General features: G+C 42.6%; 1 long non-coding RNA gene and 1 pseudogene across 3 annotated transcripts; one reads left to right on the forward strand and one right to left on the reverse strand.

The window, feature by feature from the left end:
* Positions 1-17,601, reverse strand: part of LOC134437273 (NLR family CARD domain-containing protein 3-like) — a 53,293-nt pseudogene that overhangs the window by 24,228 nt on the left and 11,464 nt on the right.
* LOC134437288 (uncharacterized) lies at positions 8,384-11,665 on the forward strand. Of its 3 annotated transcripts, none has more exons than XR_010032377.1 (6): positions 8,384-8,461; positions 8,722-8,811; positions 9,226-9,314; positions 10,109-10,248; positions 10,615-10,748; positions 10,873-10,972. It is a non-coding gene; the product is annotated as an uncharacterized LOC134437288 (long non-coding RNA). The 3 variants fall into 3 exon arrangements; XR_010032379.1 differs by lacking the exon at positions 8,384-8,461 and adding an exon at positions 11,536-11,665 and having other exon boundaries at positions 8,635-8,811; positions 10,873-10,946; XR_010032378.1 differs by lacking the exons at positions 8,384-8,461; positions 9,226-9,314 and having other exon boundaries at positions 8,641-8,811.

The raw sequence follows: 17,601 nt of genomic DNA on the forward strand, positions 1-17,601 counted from the left end.
GCTCATGGCGATGGACTAAAAGCTTTAAACCACTTCTTATCCAACAGGCCTACTGACTGCTCACCTCCATCCGATTTCTTAATTAAACTCACTGAATGGACATTGAAAAATAACATATTTCTATTCCAAGACCAATTATACCTTCAGGTATGTGGCACTGCCATGGGGGCATGTTTTGCCCCAAATTATGCAAATCTCTTTCTAGGCCTATGGGAGAAGGAATGTGTTTACAATAATGTCTATAGTGACAAGATAAAGTACTACGGGAGGTACATAGACGATATTTGCCTAATTTGGACCGGTTCTGAAGATGAGTTGTCTATGTTTCATGATTTGTTGAATAATAATGATAGGAATGTTAAACTATCTATGGAACATTCAAAAACAACTATTAACTTTTTAGATCTAACTATCTCAAAAGGACTGGATGGCCGGCTCCATACTACGGTTTTCCGCAAAATTACAGACAGAAATACTATGTTGAGAGCAGATAGTTTCCATCCAGTTTGGCTAAAAAATAATATACCTTTTGGACAATTCCAACGCCTGAGACGTATATGTGATTCAGACCTAGAGTATGAGAAGCAGGCCAAACTCATGTCTCATCGTTTTACACAGAGGGGCTACCAAACTGATGTTGTACAGTCTGCCAATGAAAAAGCTCTCTCCACTCAGAGGACAGATCTGTTCAAAAAGAAGAAAAGAAAGTCATCTAGTCAAGATCAAGTTTACTTTGTCACAAAATATAGCAGCTTTGCCAATCCGATTAAAAGGATCATTTTGTCCAACTGGAACCTGTTGAAAAGTGACCCTACTCTTAGAGAAGTATTTCCAGTCCCCCCCAAAATTACATTTAGAAGGGCCCCCACCCTTCGAGACAAACTTGTACCTAGCCATCTTAATGTGAAAAAAAAGACCACCTGGCTCCATAGACAGATAACTGGTACATACAAATGTGGTCATTGCAACCATTGCTCCAACATGAAAGAATGCAAACAATTTATTGATTTCAAATCTAACAAAACATATAACATTCAAGCAGTCATCAACTGCAATACCACCTTTGTGGTGTATCTTTATCATGCTCCTGCGGCTGTTTTTATATAGGCCGTACAAAAAGGCGTCTAAAAGACAGAGTCTCCGAGCATAAAAATGCCATTAGGAAGGTTAACTTGGATTATCCTATGGCTAAACATTTTCACACAGCACACAATAGCAATCCAGATGGGTTAATGGTTGAAGGTTTAGAAACAATCAAAAAGAATATTAGGGGTGGTGACAGGTTAAAATTATTACTACAAAGGGAAACTTTCTACATATACACTATGCAGGCCATGACATACCCAGGATTGAATGAAGAAATTGATTTTAGTCCTTTTTTGTAATGATTTCTCAGTTTATAAGTGGTTTTCTAGTATTGGTAGCTGTCCTTATCTAAGCCGGTTGCCACCTAGTGGCTATTGATGTATCTTCTTTTGTTTGTATATATGTTTTTTTCCCCTCTACCTGGCCATTCACTGGCCTGTGACACCTGTATGGCCATCTAGTGGCTCTTGTATGTGATTCTCTCTCTCTCTCTCTCTCTCTCTCTCTCTCTCTCTCTCTCTCTCTCTCTCTCTCTCTCTCTCTCTCTCTCTCTCTCTCTCTCTCTCTCTCTCTCTCTCTCTCTCTCTCTCTCTCTCTCTCTCTCTACCTGGCCATTTTACTGGCTTTTGACACCTGTGTGGCCACCTAGTGGCTCTTGCATGTAATTTTTACCTGGGAAATGGTTCATGTGACTTCCTACCTGTGCTTGGCAGGTGTATATCATTAGGAATTCCTGTTTGAGCAGTTACCCTGAAGAAGGCTTGCGCCGAAACGCGTGGGTCTCTGCTCCCATGTTTTAAAACTTTTAGCCATGTTTCAATAAAGGCTTTTTAATATTTTTCCACAAGAAGAGTGCCTTGGACTCCCTTTTTTGACAAGATATTGTTTTTTCCCCAACACCAAAGAGCACCTTCAAGATTTTTTCTGAACAATTCCCTGAGCACTTCGGATTTTCTCTTCACTTGATTATCCTCTTTGTACTTAGGATTCTTCTCCATTTTTCTTTTTAAATGTTTCAGGCGCACTGTAGCAAGCTGCTTATTGTTTGGCAACTGAGGACGTGCCCTAAATGGTAGTGGCATTTCCAGATGTCCTGCTTCATTGTGCCTGACATTGTCATTCAATATGTGCAGAAATTGAATGTCTTCCTGTGATATTGTCTTTTCTTTTGAGTTTGTATCAAGAAAGTCAGTCTCCAGTGCCTTAACCCTACCCAGACCGGGGGGGAGGGCTGCTAAAAGTGCCCGCAACAACTTTGATGTCATGTAACTCCTGAATGACTTAAGCTATGACTACGAAACTTGGTGACTTTTCCTAAAATGAAGTTGGCTACAATGTGATACCAAAAGATTAGGTTTATCGTTTTTGTTGTTGCCATGGCAACGGTTTTCTGACAGGTACGTCTGACCAAAAATCACTGATCTAAGTCTCATCAGTGTACCCTCCTTATTGCATACTACTTATGGTATAGTTATTCCATTACATTATCATAACATTACCTAATATAATATTAGCTTAATAAATTATCATTAATTTATGCTAATGTATGCTAATGTATGCTAATTTGACGACGTCATCACATTTATAATCAAATAGCTGTTTTTATCGTTACCAATGCACATTTCACCTCAATTTTATTTCTTCTTTTTATTTCTCATTGCTTGTGTGTCTTATGTAGATCATGCCCTGCAAATTTGGTAATAATGCATCCTGTTGGTGAGGACTGACTGCTTGCGGCAATGTTATATGAAACCGAAGCCGCTTTGCCATATCTACGACGTGATTTTGTCAAGTAATTTTTCACATTTTTTTTACATTTTCATGAGCATCAGAAACCCTTGTGAACATTTGAAGTGGTCTGATGCACATAATAAGTAAAATTGATGTGCATTACCCAAGTAAGATGGAAAATACAATTCGGTGACAATTGGGGCAATAAAAACAGGAAATGATGTCATAATGACGTCATAATACCCAGTAATGACACCAAAGTTATGTCAATCAGAGATTAATGGCTGAAGATCATCCCCTCCAAGTTTGGTGGTCATACGCCATTCGGTTCCTAAGTTATGAGGGGGGGGTCAAAAGAGCCCCCCCCCCCGGTCCCAGGAATGCCAAAAAAGCCCGGTCTGGATAGGGTTAATCACTGAGGCGGGTGTGATGGGCGGAAGCTCCTTCACGGAGACACGATGGCAGAATCTGGTCTCGTTGTTGGTGCTAGAGCAAGGCACTGTAGCTCCAACGATACTCCAGCCTAATGCTGTTTTGACTGCAAAAGGTTCATGTTCTTCTCCAGATACCACTTCCTGTGGTTTCAGAGCCCTTGCACAGTCATAGCCAATCAGGAGTCCGACTGGACAGTCCAACAAGCTTGGCATCTCTTCAGCTACGCTGTGTAGATGAGTCCACCTCTTTGCTGTTTCACTTGTTGGAATACTATTTTTCTCCAACGGAATGTATTCCTGGGTGTACGTTGGTGGTAGCTCAATGCTCTCTTGTGAGTGATATCCTCTCACTCTCAGTCCAACAGCTCTGTGGCAATTCACAATGGAACTCTTGTCAGTCATCGTTGACAGTTTCAACTTCACAGGTTCTGTGTGAGCTTGAATTTTTTGGCAGACATCCTGGTCTATGAACGTACTGCTGCTTTGTGTGTCCAATAATGCATAGACTAAGAGTTCTGGGCTATTCTTTGCCGCACTGGAAAGCCAAACTGGGACAATCATGGAAGTACGATCACCGCTGTCCATTCTCACATTGCAAAAGTTTGTGGCAGAACTTTCATCTTGTGATGGTACTTCTGGCTTCTCACGTTGAGGAAGATCCTCGTGGAGTGGAGTTGGGTGATTCCGCTTACAAATGTTACAAGTGGCTCTCTTTCGGCATTTTTTGGCAATGTGGCCGACTCTAAGACACCCAAAACACATGTTGTTGCTGATCACAAACCTTTTCTTGTCTTCAAGAGGCATGGCTGCGAATCTTTCACACTTGTAGATGAAGTGATTTTCTTTGCAGCAGACACATTCTAAGGGCCTTTGTGGTTGAGTGGCAGGCAGGCTGGCTGTAGAACCCAGTGAGTTTGAACTAGGACCTTTCAAAGAGGAGGTTTCCTTTGGCATCTTAGCTGTTGTCACCAAAGTGTTGGCCTTAGGACGCTTCTGCTCTTTTCCAGCTTTCTCATCATTGTTTTTCAGTGCATGAAGGGATGAGACTGGGTTGCATGCAATACGGGCTTCTTCTGCCACAAAGCTTGAAAACTCCTTGAAGTTAGGATATGGTTTTCCTTCATCCAATGCTTTGCTCACAATCCGGTTCCAGCGTGTAGTTAACCAGTCAGGTAGCTTCTGCAGCAATTTCTGATTTTCTTCACAATCATCTAACACTGTTAGACCAGAAACATGTGGCATGGTATTCTTGCAAGAAATGAGGAAATCACTAAATTCTCTCAACTTCAGAGACTCCTTGGGTCCAATGTTAGGCCAGCTACTCAACTTACCCCGGAATGCTCTTTGAACAACAAACGCATGGCCATAACGTTTATTCAGTGCTTCCCATGCCTGGATGTAAGCTTCTTCGTCGCTCCTGTAGAATGTGCCTTCCAATACACAAAGTGCTTCTCCACTGATGTATTTCTTCAAGTAGAAGAGCCTGTGCGCTGAGTTTGTGCAAGTTGTTTCAATTAGCGCCTTGAAACTAGTGCGCCACTCTGTGAATTTGAGTGGGTCTCCTGTGAAAGTGAATGGCTCTGGTGCTGGTAGTCTAGTCATTACCAGGGACTGTTTTAAGGCTTCAACCAGCAAGGTCTCATTGGAAGTTGGGGCTGCTTTGCTTTCAGCGCTAGGCAAGCGTGAGTGAATTTGGGGCGCATGAATGGGTGGAGAGCTGTTATGCTGTGTGTGAAGCTGGCGTGGAGGCAATGTGACTCTTTCTCTTTCTCCTATTTCAGCATTTATCTTTGATTCCTCTTCAGCATATACATTGTATTCAGCCTCCATGACCTCAATATCCCTCTGATCTTCCATCATTTTTAACCTTTCTTGTTGGGCTATCACCTCTTTCCTTTGTTCGGATATTTCTTTTTCCCTTGTAATTTCAGCACGCTTCGAAGCCAATCGCGCTGCCACCTCCGTCTTCTTCTGTGACACCTGGCTACCAGGCAGACTGCCCCCTGCAGCTCTTGACACTGTTGAACCGTATATTGACTTGGCGTCATCTCTGTCGAGCAATTTTAAGAGTGATTCTTTCACTGTGTCGGGGTTGAACTCTTTGTCTGATTCTGCGTAGCGTGTCTTTAGAAGTGTGACTATTTCTGCTGTCACAGCAGAGCAGCTATCCATTCTTCTCCTGATGTCTGGAGATGGGGTGGTCATGGTGCGCAAGCAATCATATTCTTGCTTTAGTATTGGCTCATATACACCTACGGATTTTATCATGTCGCCTAGGTCATTTTTAGTGCACTGTTGCTTTAATTTGGTCCTGATAAATTGAACCTCAGCCTTAAAGTTGACATAACCATACATGAACTTCTTTTCCTTTTTAGAGCTCTCCTGTTGTATGTATTGAACCCCTTTCTCAGTTTGATACCTTTCTCTTTCAGACCGCCTCAATGTTTGTTCAGACTGGTTCGAGCCCTATTTTATGAACTTCAAGATCTGCATCAATTTCAGCTATGCGCTCTTCAATGCCCTGTCTTTCTGACTCTTCAAGTTCAGTGTTTAATTTTTCCTCTAAGTCTGTCTTCTCTATTTCCAGAGCTTCAATTACTCCTTCTAGGACACTTGTATCGTTTTTGCTCTCCATTTTGCTCAGAATATTACCATACAACAGTGAAAATATTAAACCTTTAAATGTAGTATAAACTACTCAACCACAACTAAGGAACAGTCATGAAAATACACATTCACAAATAGAAAACAAGTTACACTGTTCAAGTTACAAGTAGTCAAAATGCAACATTTTTCTCTTCTCCTTTATCTCTCTCTCTTTTTTCTTTTTCACCAAAGGAGCAAAAATATTCAGTTCAATCTGTCCATTTCAATCAACAAAAACAAGTTGGAAAATATACCTGTTCCATTGCAATAGCAGGCTTACTTGGCAGCAGAAATGTCCTGATGATGTCCTAAAATGAACACCGTACTCTGTGCACCGTCGTCTTCTTGCGCTGTGCCTTCTTCCCGCGCTGGTCTGCAGCGCGCGCAACCTCGCAGAACAGATGCAAGAGCCAGTAGGCAGATCCTCGCGCTGGCCTACCCCGCCAAGCCAACGCTCTCGAAACGCAGGCGAAGGAAAGCACAGGAAAACTTGCGCAGCCCGCTGTTCTCTCTCTCGACAGCCGTTCCCTCTCGCGGGTCGCCGAGCTGTCCTTCCATCGATGGTCTCGCGCTTACCATGCGAAATCTTCCTCCATCGGCCGCGGTTTCACCTCCATCCATCGAAGGCTGCACCTCGAGGCTTTTGAAGGAGCACGCTGTCGTCGGGTGAATGCTGCGTTTCACTCGGTAGAGACACCTTTCTCTCCTCGACGCTTTCTCCACTTTATCCAGACGGTTTCACTGGCCTGGAACTTCACGTCTTTCTCTCCCCTCGAAGGATGTTCTTCACTCCCCTCGGAGAACACGTTTTTCACTGTAGCTGCCCCTAACGCTTTTCTTCTAGCCAGAATTAAGCCACGCATCGACTGATGCTCGATGAGAGTGATGTTTCTTTTCTTCAAGCAGGAAACTTTAATTTCTTCATACACCATACAAAACACCAAAGTACCGAAGCACCGTGAAAAACTGAAATGAAATAAAAATACAATCTTAGCATCGTCATCTTGCCAAGCAAATGAATGTCTTAAGGCCAATATCTTTTTCAGTCCGTGAATGTCCATGTGGCCTTCATGAAACTTAACATTCAAAATCTTACAGCATATTTGACATGAAATAAAACACAAAATACACAGAAAATACAGTTAACATACCGTGTGCGCCTTCTGACCGGAAAATTAGGAGCTGCTAAAGGGCTTTACGGACAACTGTTGCACACGTCTTGCTCCATGAGCATGGCAGGCCCAAAAAGACTGAACACGCGTCTTCCCAATCACTTATCAAATTAGTCACATGACCACCTGTGCACGTCATCACGTCACCATTAAACATCAAATTATTAATTCACATTTTTATACAATTATTTATGAAATATAGAAAGAAAAAGAATATACAAATATATTAAACCAAAAATATTGCAAGAAAATAATGTGCAAAAAAAAAAATATATAAATGCAACAATAAATTGGTACACATTTCAGCGACAGCTACACATTTTTTAATGCACATCTGTTGAGCCCAGTGAAATATAGCTGCGTGGTCATAGGCCTACTACGATTTCGCCGTCATTCTTATTGCTCTATCTGATGCACAGACGGGAGTGTTGGGGCAAAGAAAGTGGATGTAACCAAGAAGCGTCATTTTGTTTCCTTTCCGGTATCCACTTTATGTCGGATGAACGCCCCTTTAGGAGACCTTCGGTTAGGAGACCTTCGGAGTCCTGAGGTTGTGAATCAATGAAGTCCCCTTAGCGCTGTAGATGGCGGTAGCACACGTCTTGTGCAAACACCTCAAAAAGAGAAGAAGAAGTAGGGGACAACGCCCCCTTAGGAGACCCAACTTGAGCACACGCTTTTGCATTGAGTGGGCGTGGTTTGCGATATCTTTGTTTGATTCAGTATTTTTGGTTGGGGTGTCCGCTGTGGGTGTGAATGAGCTGACGAAAAAGGGTTGTGGAGTTGGCCAGGGATGATGTGCATTTAAAGGTGGGATAGGAGATGTTTTTCTGGCACATTTTTTACCATATCATCTGAAAAACTCCTCATGATGCCATAGCACCCATTTGAAATAGAGTGTTTGGAAAAAAAACGAAATCTTTTGGTCCAGTGTAGAGGGCGTAGTCAGAAGAAAACGGCAACCAATAGAAGTAATACTCATCATCACTTCTATTGGTTTCTGACACGTCCATCAACCCCCAGCACTCACCCCTCCTCCCTGCGCGTTCACCGACTCGTGAACTTGACCGACCCCGCCCCCATCATTCATGCACACGCGACAAGGCTCATCACCACTCGGCTAGTAGCAAGGTAACGAGAGTTAGCAGCAGGCTGAGCTACTTGGAAACTTTGGTGGCTTTTGCAGAGCTACAGGAAGAACTTTGGCTTTTGGAACACTGGACTAACCATGTCAGGATAACATANTCCCTTGTATTATAGTCATCAGACTCGCAAGACCAGACTCCAACACGGGCTGAAAATCGGAAAATGGGACCTGACACTCTTGGACACAGATGTCGGCTACGGCAGCGGCTTCAAATACGCTTTGGTGACCATATTTCTAATCGAGAGGTGAGGTAATATATTTGTCTGTATAATATTTTGTGAATTGGTTTAGGACACTTTTTTAAGCAAGTATCCATTGAGAGGGGTCAGAGGATTAGCTCAAGCTCCAACATATCTAGCTGCTACCTTGCTTAACATAGCTGCTACCTCAATCGCTTTATTTTTTGTGTTTTCCCCCCCTGTGGCATTTATTCTGTGCACATGAACACGTTTTCAGAATTGCTATGTGTAACTCAGACGGTTACTCTTGTGTGTTTTGCTACTAGTTGTGCGAACGAGCCAGACAAACCAGCTGGGAGGACGGAAGCACCCCTTCTCCATCCGCGTTCAGTAACTGAATACGGATTCACCCCGTAGTAAGTAACCTACCATGTTTACGCACACATTACTTTGACCAGCAAAGCCCATTACATGTCTTTCTAGTGGTTTACAAAAATATATCGTTTGCATGTTTTGCTTTGGTACGTCTCTGTTGTATGACGCTGGTAATAGTAGCAAGCACAAGCACAACCTGTTCGTCGCTCCAGCATTGCGAAATAGATTGCCTTGGGTTTTCAAATGTTTACATGATTGTGAGTATAATGTTAACTCGCTGATGTCGTTTTTGAGAAGACAGTAGTTTTGCACTTGATAAATACCACCTAATGACCATGACGGCTACACGGCAGATCTTTATTGTGATGGCTACACTGAATGATCACATGGAGATGCCGGTACATTATTTGTTTTACCCTGGTTATATTGAAATGTTCTGCTTTGTCCATTCCAAGGTTGTGGTGTTTTCCATAGCTGTTCCTTGCTCCTGTATCACAACATATCAAGGCTGCCAAGTAAATGAAGAATGAATCACCGCACACTGGTAGTTTATTTTATTCATGTTTGTGGGTGTAATTTCGTCCAGTTGCAGATACTACTATCCTTTTTGGAATGATCTGCCTTTGAAAAACAATGGTTCTATCTGACAAAAGCGAACAGATCCTGTAGTTGTAATTGATACACTAAATCAGTGTTTCTCAACCTTTTTTTTAGGCGAGGCACCCTTTCAATTCATGAAAAATTTCAAGGCACCCCAAACCAACTAGCCGTAATATAGCATCACATCCGATACCACACAAGCTTAGAAAAGTAACACATTTGGAGACACACAACCTAGTCGCACGACCTACGTTCAAAGTTGCAGCTGGGGTGACCAATATTTACTTTATTGTGCGTAAATGGCAGATCAAAGATTCCACTGACTAACATTAACTTATCAATTTTGACAAATATGTTTTATGTTATATAATTTATTTATCAGCCACGTTTCCGCGGCACCCCTGAGGGGCCCTGCGGCACCCAGCCTGTTGAGATGTTTAACACTGCACTAAATTCTCATATTCCTATGTGTGCGCGTGCACGCGCCAAGTTTTCAATTCAACCCACTGGGACACTTTTCAGTCTTTGAGGTTGCTGGAATCAACACAGACTACCTCCATGCACCTTATCAGAACACTTTGCATGCTTTTCTATACTTGTCCCCTTTGTGTATTGCTGCTAATCTTTCTCTTTCTAGGTTCTGTTGGTTGCATGCAGATTGTGCCAGATGATTTATCTGTCTATGGTCTAAGCATGGGCTCTATGCTAATATGCAATTTGTGCTCTTTTTTCCCTCAGGTCAACAGCAGACAGGGTCCTTCCACAACCACATACTTATGCCAGTAAAAGCTACAGCTTTTCTCCTCCGATCCAAGAAGCCTGGACTGCAGTCACCATCTCAACACACCAACCAAGAGAAAGGCGGATGGCTCAATTCAGTATGTAGTTCTGCAAATATTCTCAAAGGTCTTCACAGCCCCCCATGGTGCTGAATGCATTTACATTTATTTGTGTAAGGTAAAAACAATGCTGATTACAGAACATAACTTGGGCCATGAATGAAATTTGAGGTAGCAGCCAGCCATCACCTGATGGTGAGAGGTGGTCCTAAGATCAGAGAGAAGCAGGTTGAAATCCCATCCTTACCTCTCCCTACCTACACCTCCATCCACAGCTGAAGTGCACTTGAGCAAGGCACACAAGTCCACTTTGGTCCTGGGACTGTAGCCAACACCCTGTAAAACCCTGCTGTGTAATTTGATGTAATGAAACCCTAATATAGTCTAACACATTGCTTGTTTCAGATATGGAAAATTGCACAATAAAAGTTCCAGGACATGAAGGCTGCATACTGTGAACGTCAACCTTCAGGGCACCGTCCTGCGCAGAAGACTTTCTACCCTAAGAGGGATGGCTGACCGCAGACACTCACAACCAGGTGAGCCCAGATAAAGGAGTTATGTTTGGTGTCCTTGCCCCAACAACCCAGGTTACTTACATTTAAAATGTCACTGGAGCTACTGTCAGATATGTGATTTCTAATTCTGTTTATCTTTTTACAGCACAGACGCCTCCAACCTCAGACTAGGCCCTTCACAGTTGCTGCACTTACCCACCTTCCCAGAGTTTTTGTGTGGTAATGACAACTGTAAATATAGTATAAAGTAATAATGTATCTAGTGTCATGTGTAATACATTGTTTAAATTGTCCATACATTTCAATGACAGTAAATATTGGTGGACACAATTTGACTGTGTGGATTTGTTTTTATTCATTCTCTGACTGAAAATGCATGGTTACATAATTTATATATTCCACAAAACCACAATCAGAAGATTATTTGACAGGTTGCATTTACTTTCTATGTATGAAAAAAAACAATACAAGACAAACGTGGTTCCAAACCAAAAAGGTGAGATGTATAAATGTACAGATGAATGCTCCTACAGATAATGAAAAATAATAAAACTCTGCACACTGCCGATTTGTGTGTTTTATACCGTACTTACTCTGTATAAACCTTTTATATTGTAACCCTGGCTAATCCTGGGTATTGTACTTTGTATTACAACATCAGCCCTGTTCAAGTGCCCCATACTGTCTGTAGGCTGCATGCCTGAAGAGACCGTTTCTCTCACCTGGTCCTACATCAGCCCAAAGTCTTCCATCAAAACTGAGAACACCACAGCATTTCCTTTCAATGTTCATGGGCATCTCCTTACAGATTGCGCAGAGGCGCCAGGTTGGTTGTGCTACTGGGCTGTGACTGAGGACCAGATGTCATGTGCCAGGTCGAACATCAAACTGGGGTCACGGGTTAGGGCACGCTGCAGTAACCGATGGGATTGCTTCAAATTCAATGATTGAATCAAGGCCTGCAAAGCAATAAATACATTTTATATAGTGCATTTTCTATTTGATGATGGGGACTAAATAACTCTATTGACAATAAGACCAATATGGACATAAGCAATCATTATTGTGTATATAAATAAAGATGTGCCAATTGTATGCATACAACGTTTTCAGACAATTTCTTACAAACTGGTGTTGTGCCAGGGGTTACACAGATGTATGAAGTAGATGGGCTTTTATGGATGTACTTGAACTACCACTGGTGTTGTGTACCTACAACCATGTAATATCACACTACTACTCATAGGAGTAGAAATATTGTAATGGTTATCACAACAGGTGTACTCGTGTAGCCTACTCGTGTTGCGATATAGAGTACATCTGTTGTGATAACATCCATTACAATACTTACACATCTGGAGGAATACAGCAGGACATAATGTTATTGTGGGATGAATGTACATTTAGCAGGGCGTCAATTCTGTTGGAGTCTCCCTAATCAATACCCCCGACCTCTGCTGCGTCTATCTTCCTCCTCCTCCATCTCTGGCCATAGGTCCTACTGGGCTGTTAGGTCGTTATGATTGTGATGGGCCAGGAAAGTCAGAGCTGGAGCTCTCGTGGTCGTGGAAGGTCTAAAGCATATGAAAATATAGTCAGCCAAAACCATTTCATAAGCGTTTTTCTTTACTCCCCTGTCCCTGTGTCTGCGCGTGGGACAACCCAAGTGAAATGTCATAGCCTAAAACACTACGGATTGTGGTGTCGGGTATATATAAATACAATAGTAAAATGTATACTGCTGTACACATCTGTCAAAATAAATCCATGTGTCAGTACTGTAGCTACTGGCTAGAACTACTGTCTAGGGATGACGGTATAGCATCTGTCATCAGTGTTAGGAAGTTAGAATGAGATATCTAAGTAACACGTATCAAGTCAAGTTCAATAACTAATCTAGTATACATCTACTGTCATCAATATTTCTTGAAATGGCAACCATGACGGCCTGTGCGTTTATTGTGATGTTGAACATTCTTACCGTAGCCGGAGACAGTGCCATGGCTGGAAGTTAGCTTGGCTAGTCGATTTGTCGTGGCTTCTAGCCCGCCCCCCCGCCTCGTGAGCTCTCGTGGGTTCCCGGGATAATCCGAACACTTGACAGACTGCATGCGCGTTCATGTGTTTTGAAGGCGTGGCTTTGAGGGGAGGGCTGAAGGGAGAGGCGGGCTGTGTATTTTCAAAAATATAGCTCACAGGAACCGTTTTTCAAAGATCTCCAACCCTACCTTTAAGAAGCCACACGCGTGCATTAGTGTTAAGTCTTTAACTTCTATGCATCAGAGTTACGGGGATCTGCGTCCATTCTGCTCAGTTAGGGCGGAATTCTCCCGTCTCCACTTAAGTCGTTTTTATGCACGCATTTTTTATGCGGTCTTATCTTGCGCGTATTCTCCCCTCTGGAACGTCGCCATACCCCTCGCGCTTAACTCAGAAAAACAGCACGTAGCCCATCATAGGCGTGATGTATGCTAAATGGGGGGATGAGTCTCCGCCAAGTTCATCAGTTGTGGCTACAAAGAAACTATGGAGCATGGATTTTCTGATCAACCATGTGAAAACCTCGGCAGTCCATTGAGATCCAACACTGAACTTTAACTTTGAATTTAAAACCACGTGCCAAAAGTACTCTTGCAAAAGCGTTTCAAAATCTAACCTCCGCTCCTTTTCACAAACACAAGGCAAGTATTGGAGGTGAGATAATGAGATGGAAACGCGATGTGTCCCTTTGGCGGGAACTCAGCTGAGCGTTTTGGTGCGCAACAGGTTGATTGAAATAATAAACATGATTAAACGTTTTGTTAAAAATGGAGTTTGGCGTGTTGCCTGGACAATTCCGGAAATCAAAAAGTGATTTAAAATGCTGATCATTCCCACAGTTAAACAAACACATAGTAGGCCTATTTGCTGACTTTTAAAAGTGCTTCTCCGCTTCTCTGTACAGCAACGTGACATTAATATAATTGGAAATATGTGGATCTCAGCTGTCCGTCAGCATATTACACTTAAGCTGGGCTTACACTGTGCGACTTTTGCCCCGATTTTGCCCCGATTTGGCACTCGCACGACTTTTTGAGAGTCGGGCCGATTTCTTGCTCAATCGCAGGTCAATCGTGAGTCTCGCATCGTGCAGTGTACATGGGGTAACGACAAGCGATTTCGCCTCACGATCGTACAATCGCAGGGTCGCAAGAAAATCAAAACGGTTTGAAATTCTGGTCGTGGCTCGTGCGTAAATCGCACAGTTAAAGCAGTGCTACGACCCGATTTGACACTTCACATGCACAAATGAATAGGGCCGTGCAATTCGCTGTTGAGCGCGACCTCATCTCCACCTCAGGTGCGCATGTTCCCTCCTCTGCAGACCGGGGAAACATGCCTGTCGCGTCGTACGGTGGAAGCATTTCGCTCGCATCCGACTGTCGGCTTGTGTAGTGTGAGGACGTGAGTCATAAGTTGTGAACTTTTAAACAGTGAAATTCCATCGTGCAGTGTGAGCAGAAGCTTAAGACCCACGAGTGAAAATATCGCACAGTTTATGCCCGGCTTTAGGCTACATGCATGCTGAAGAATGAACAAGGAAATCGATCGTCATGAAAAAACGGAGACTTTATATTCTGTCACAGACATGGGAATTAATTGGACATGGGCATGCAATGCCAAGCCAGGACTTAAACACTTAGTTGATGGGGTGTAATAGAGACCAGAAACGAATGCCAAAGACATGCTCTAATATGTAGGCCTACCTTTTTATGTTTAGCTGTAATGAGATTCCGGAAATATTTTGTGTCTTACAAAAACAGATAGGACAACCTGTAGCCTACCTCAGTATGTGGTGGTTTTGTATCTCGGGCATCAGTTCAGAAAGTTTAATAGGTTACATGCACATACCGGTATGCACGACTTCCAATAAATCACAAAAGTGGAGGAGTTGAAATAAAAACCCTTTACTTAATGTCGTGGCTACAACTAGGGATGGTACGGTTTGCGTCACAAACCGAAACCGTACGGTTTGCATGTCACGGAACGGGGTAGTGCACAATCGCACGGTGCCCACGGTTCCCCCCCCCCCAAAAAAGAGAGTGACCACCGGCGGACGACGCAATTAAAATCCTACTACTTTTACAAGCATAAAACACAAAGACTACGTAGGATATTGAGTGTGGAAAGACTTATTTCTATCAGCCAACTGAAAGGCATAATGTAACAGCATGCAGCACCAGCTGAGTAGGCTACAGTAGCCTACAAGCAAGCGCAGGTCGGTCAGCAGCGTCTCCTTCTTCCCCCCTCTCTCTCCACGTTAGCGCAAGTGACTGCCCCCAGCCTTTATTCTGACCAATTTAAACTAAATGAACATGAATTTACAAAAAATGACAGATTAGCAGAGCAAAGTAGACTTACGTTACAGTAGCCTAGTGTAGGTTATATCCACGTGACATTGGATGGGGATTCCGGACGGCATAATGTGAGATATGAACATATCCATCAGATTCACTGCACTGTCCTTAACTGCAATCAGCTGTAGGCCTAATTACATGTAGCCAGTTAAACTCTGATGGAATGAGGGGGACTTTGTAATGTTGCCTAGTTAACATTGATGTTTAACACTATAACCAAAATAAAATGACTGTTTTAACAGGCTCAGATTCACAGGAGTTTTTTGAAACATTCTTGTGAATACACGTCTAAAAAAACGATCTTTTAAAATTATTTGTTACCTTAACTTTCACATTTTAACATAACTTAACCCTATCACTTGTTCACTTGAAATTGAATTTGACTTCTGATTTTACTTCTATGCTTCTCTCGGCCGGCAGGCTCATGATAGGAAGCAACTGATTCATCCTAAGCGCAAAACTCAATAAAAGTCCAATTCGTTCTCAGTGTGTCATTAACCAAAATAGTCATACTGCACTGACCTAATGGTCCCATTGCCTACAGGAGTAGCTGTTTTATTTTTACACGTCAAATGTGTTATAGTATGTAATATTTGAATATTTGTCAACTTAAAAGTTAGGACTTAGTTCTCCCTTTTTGTGAAATAAATGGAAGCATGTTAAAATCATTGATATCTTACCTCTTTCAGTAACTTCACCTTGTTAGGTTAAATGAAGTCAAAGTCAACATACCCATAAGCTTACATTTTCATTCTAATTTTTATTTTATACATTTCCAGTGCATAATACATTTTATTTAAAAATAATAATAATTAAAAAAAACCAGAACCGTATAAAACCGAAAACCGTGACCTTGGAACCGTGATATGGACCGAATCGTGACTTTTGTGAACCGTACCACCCCTAGCTACAACATAGTAAAAATGGTGAAGGTTGTTTTTGAATAGGCATACTTTGGGTGGCTGTGAGGACCACTGGAACGTGCCTTGTCAATTTAGCCTACTTGTGCGCAACCTGCAACGAGGTGTTTTTGGTTTTGGTTACCGTCCGTGAAGACTAGAGGTGCTTAACTCGAATCTTTGAGGCGTCCGGATTGATTGGATCATTCCAAGGAGAGTATCCGGATTAGACGGATCACTCGGATCACACGGATCACTTATTTAAAATAGGCCTAAATAAAAATAAATAATAATAATGTATTTTTTAAAACGTTTCTGCCGTTAAATAGCTATGCCTTTGTTGTTCCATTTATCAATTCATGTTGATAAATCAAAGAGTAAGACAGTTTGATCAACAAAACTCACTTTATGAATGTCACAGTTCCTAAACTCATGCTGCGATCCGACCCACCTCTCCTCACTAAACATGCAACCACAACTCGAACAGCCTTTGGCAGCAGTGAAACGGCATGTTCCTGATTTTGCAACAAATAATGTGTGTGTTTATTTAAGAAGACTAAAAGTCAAATATTTGGGAGCAGAAGTCTAGTTGAGCAGGGACAGTCAGGAGCTGCCGAGTTGCCTTGCAACTCGCACACTTGTGGCAAAAACGAAACTTAAGCGTTGATCCGATCCGTAGGGGATTCGCTGCTACCAACAACTCAGTCAGGATTCGTCTCACCGAGTCGCCGAGGGCGCCGCTGCTGAGTGACTCGGACGAGGGGAGTGACAGCAGTGGCTTTAAAGACTGTAGCCTACGCTGTAACGCAGTGAGTGATAGAGTCACGTCTGTAGACTATAATTTCCCTAAGAGTAGCCTACAGAGTGAGATGTTAAAGCGTTGACAGAGCACTGTTAACATTTAGAAATGTAGAGCTCAACAGAGTCAGAAGCACACACATAGGGAGCGGGGATCCGCGACTCAATTGGCCACAACAGGCTGGACGGATCAAACAGGCTCGATGAATGACGAGGCGGGAGTTGGTTCAGTTTTACTCATGTTCGTGACTGAACAGCATACTAGGGAGATTAGAGAATGGCTGTTGTAGTCAACTAAAGAGGATATATTCCGGTTTCACAATTTCTCGCGCTGTAACTGCCATTTTGTTGACATATTAATGAAATGCCGTCTGACCCGCCTTTGGCGGATCAATGCACGACAGCCATCCGGTCTGTTCGGATGAGGTCTTTACCCGGATCTCCAACCGGATCCTCCGGGTTTTATATCATCTCTACTGGAGACAACATGATGATCCTCATACTGATTAATTAATTACCTGCTTTTGTTTGTAAGTTCAACGATATGAGAACATGCTCTGGGCAGGTGGTCATATTTTGTCACAATTAATGTAGGATGTTTATGTGGAACTGTGAATGAATTTCGATTTGGACTCACACTGACGGTAAGGAACATCAACAAAGCATACCTTGTAAAATGTTCAAAATGCGAGCCAAGCGAGCATCAAATGCAATATTACATTTTGCCTCAGAGTGGCGCTTGACCTTACTACAGCCCTTTGATGCGCATAAAGGGAAAAG

The sequence above is a fragment of the Engraulis encrasicolus genome, chromosome 21, assembly GCF_034702125.1.
Source record: "Engraulis encrasicolus isolate BLACKSEA-1 chromosome 21, IST_EnEncr_1.0, whole genome shotgun sequence".
NCBI classification, from domain to species: Eukaryota; Metazoa; Chordata; class Actinopteri; order Clupeiformes; family Engraulidae; genus Engraulis; species Engraulis encrasicolus.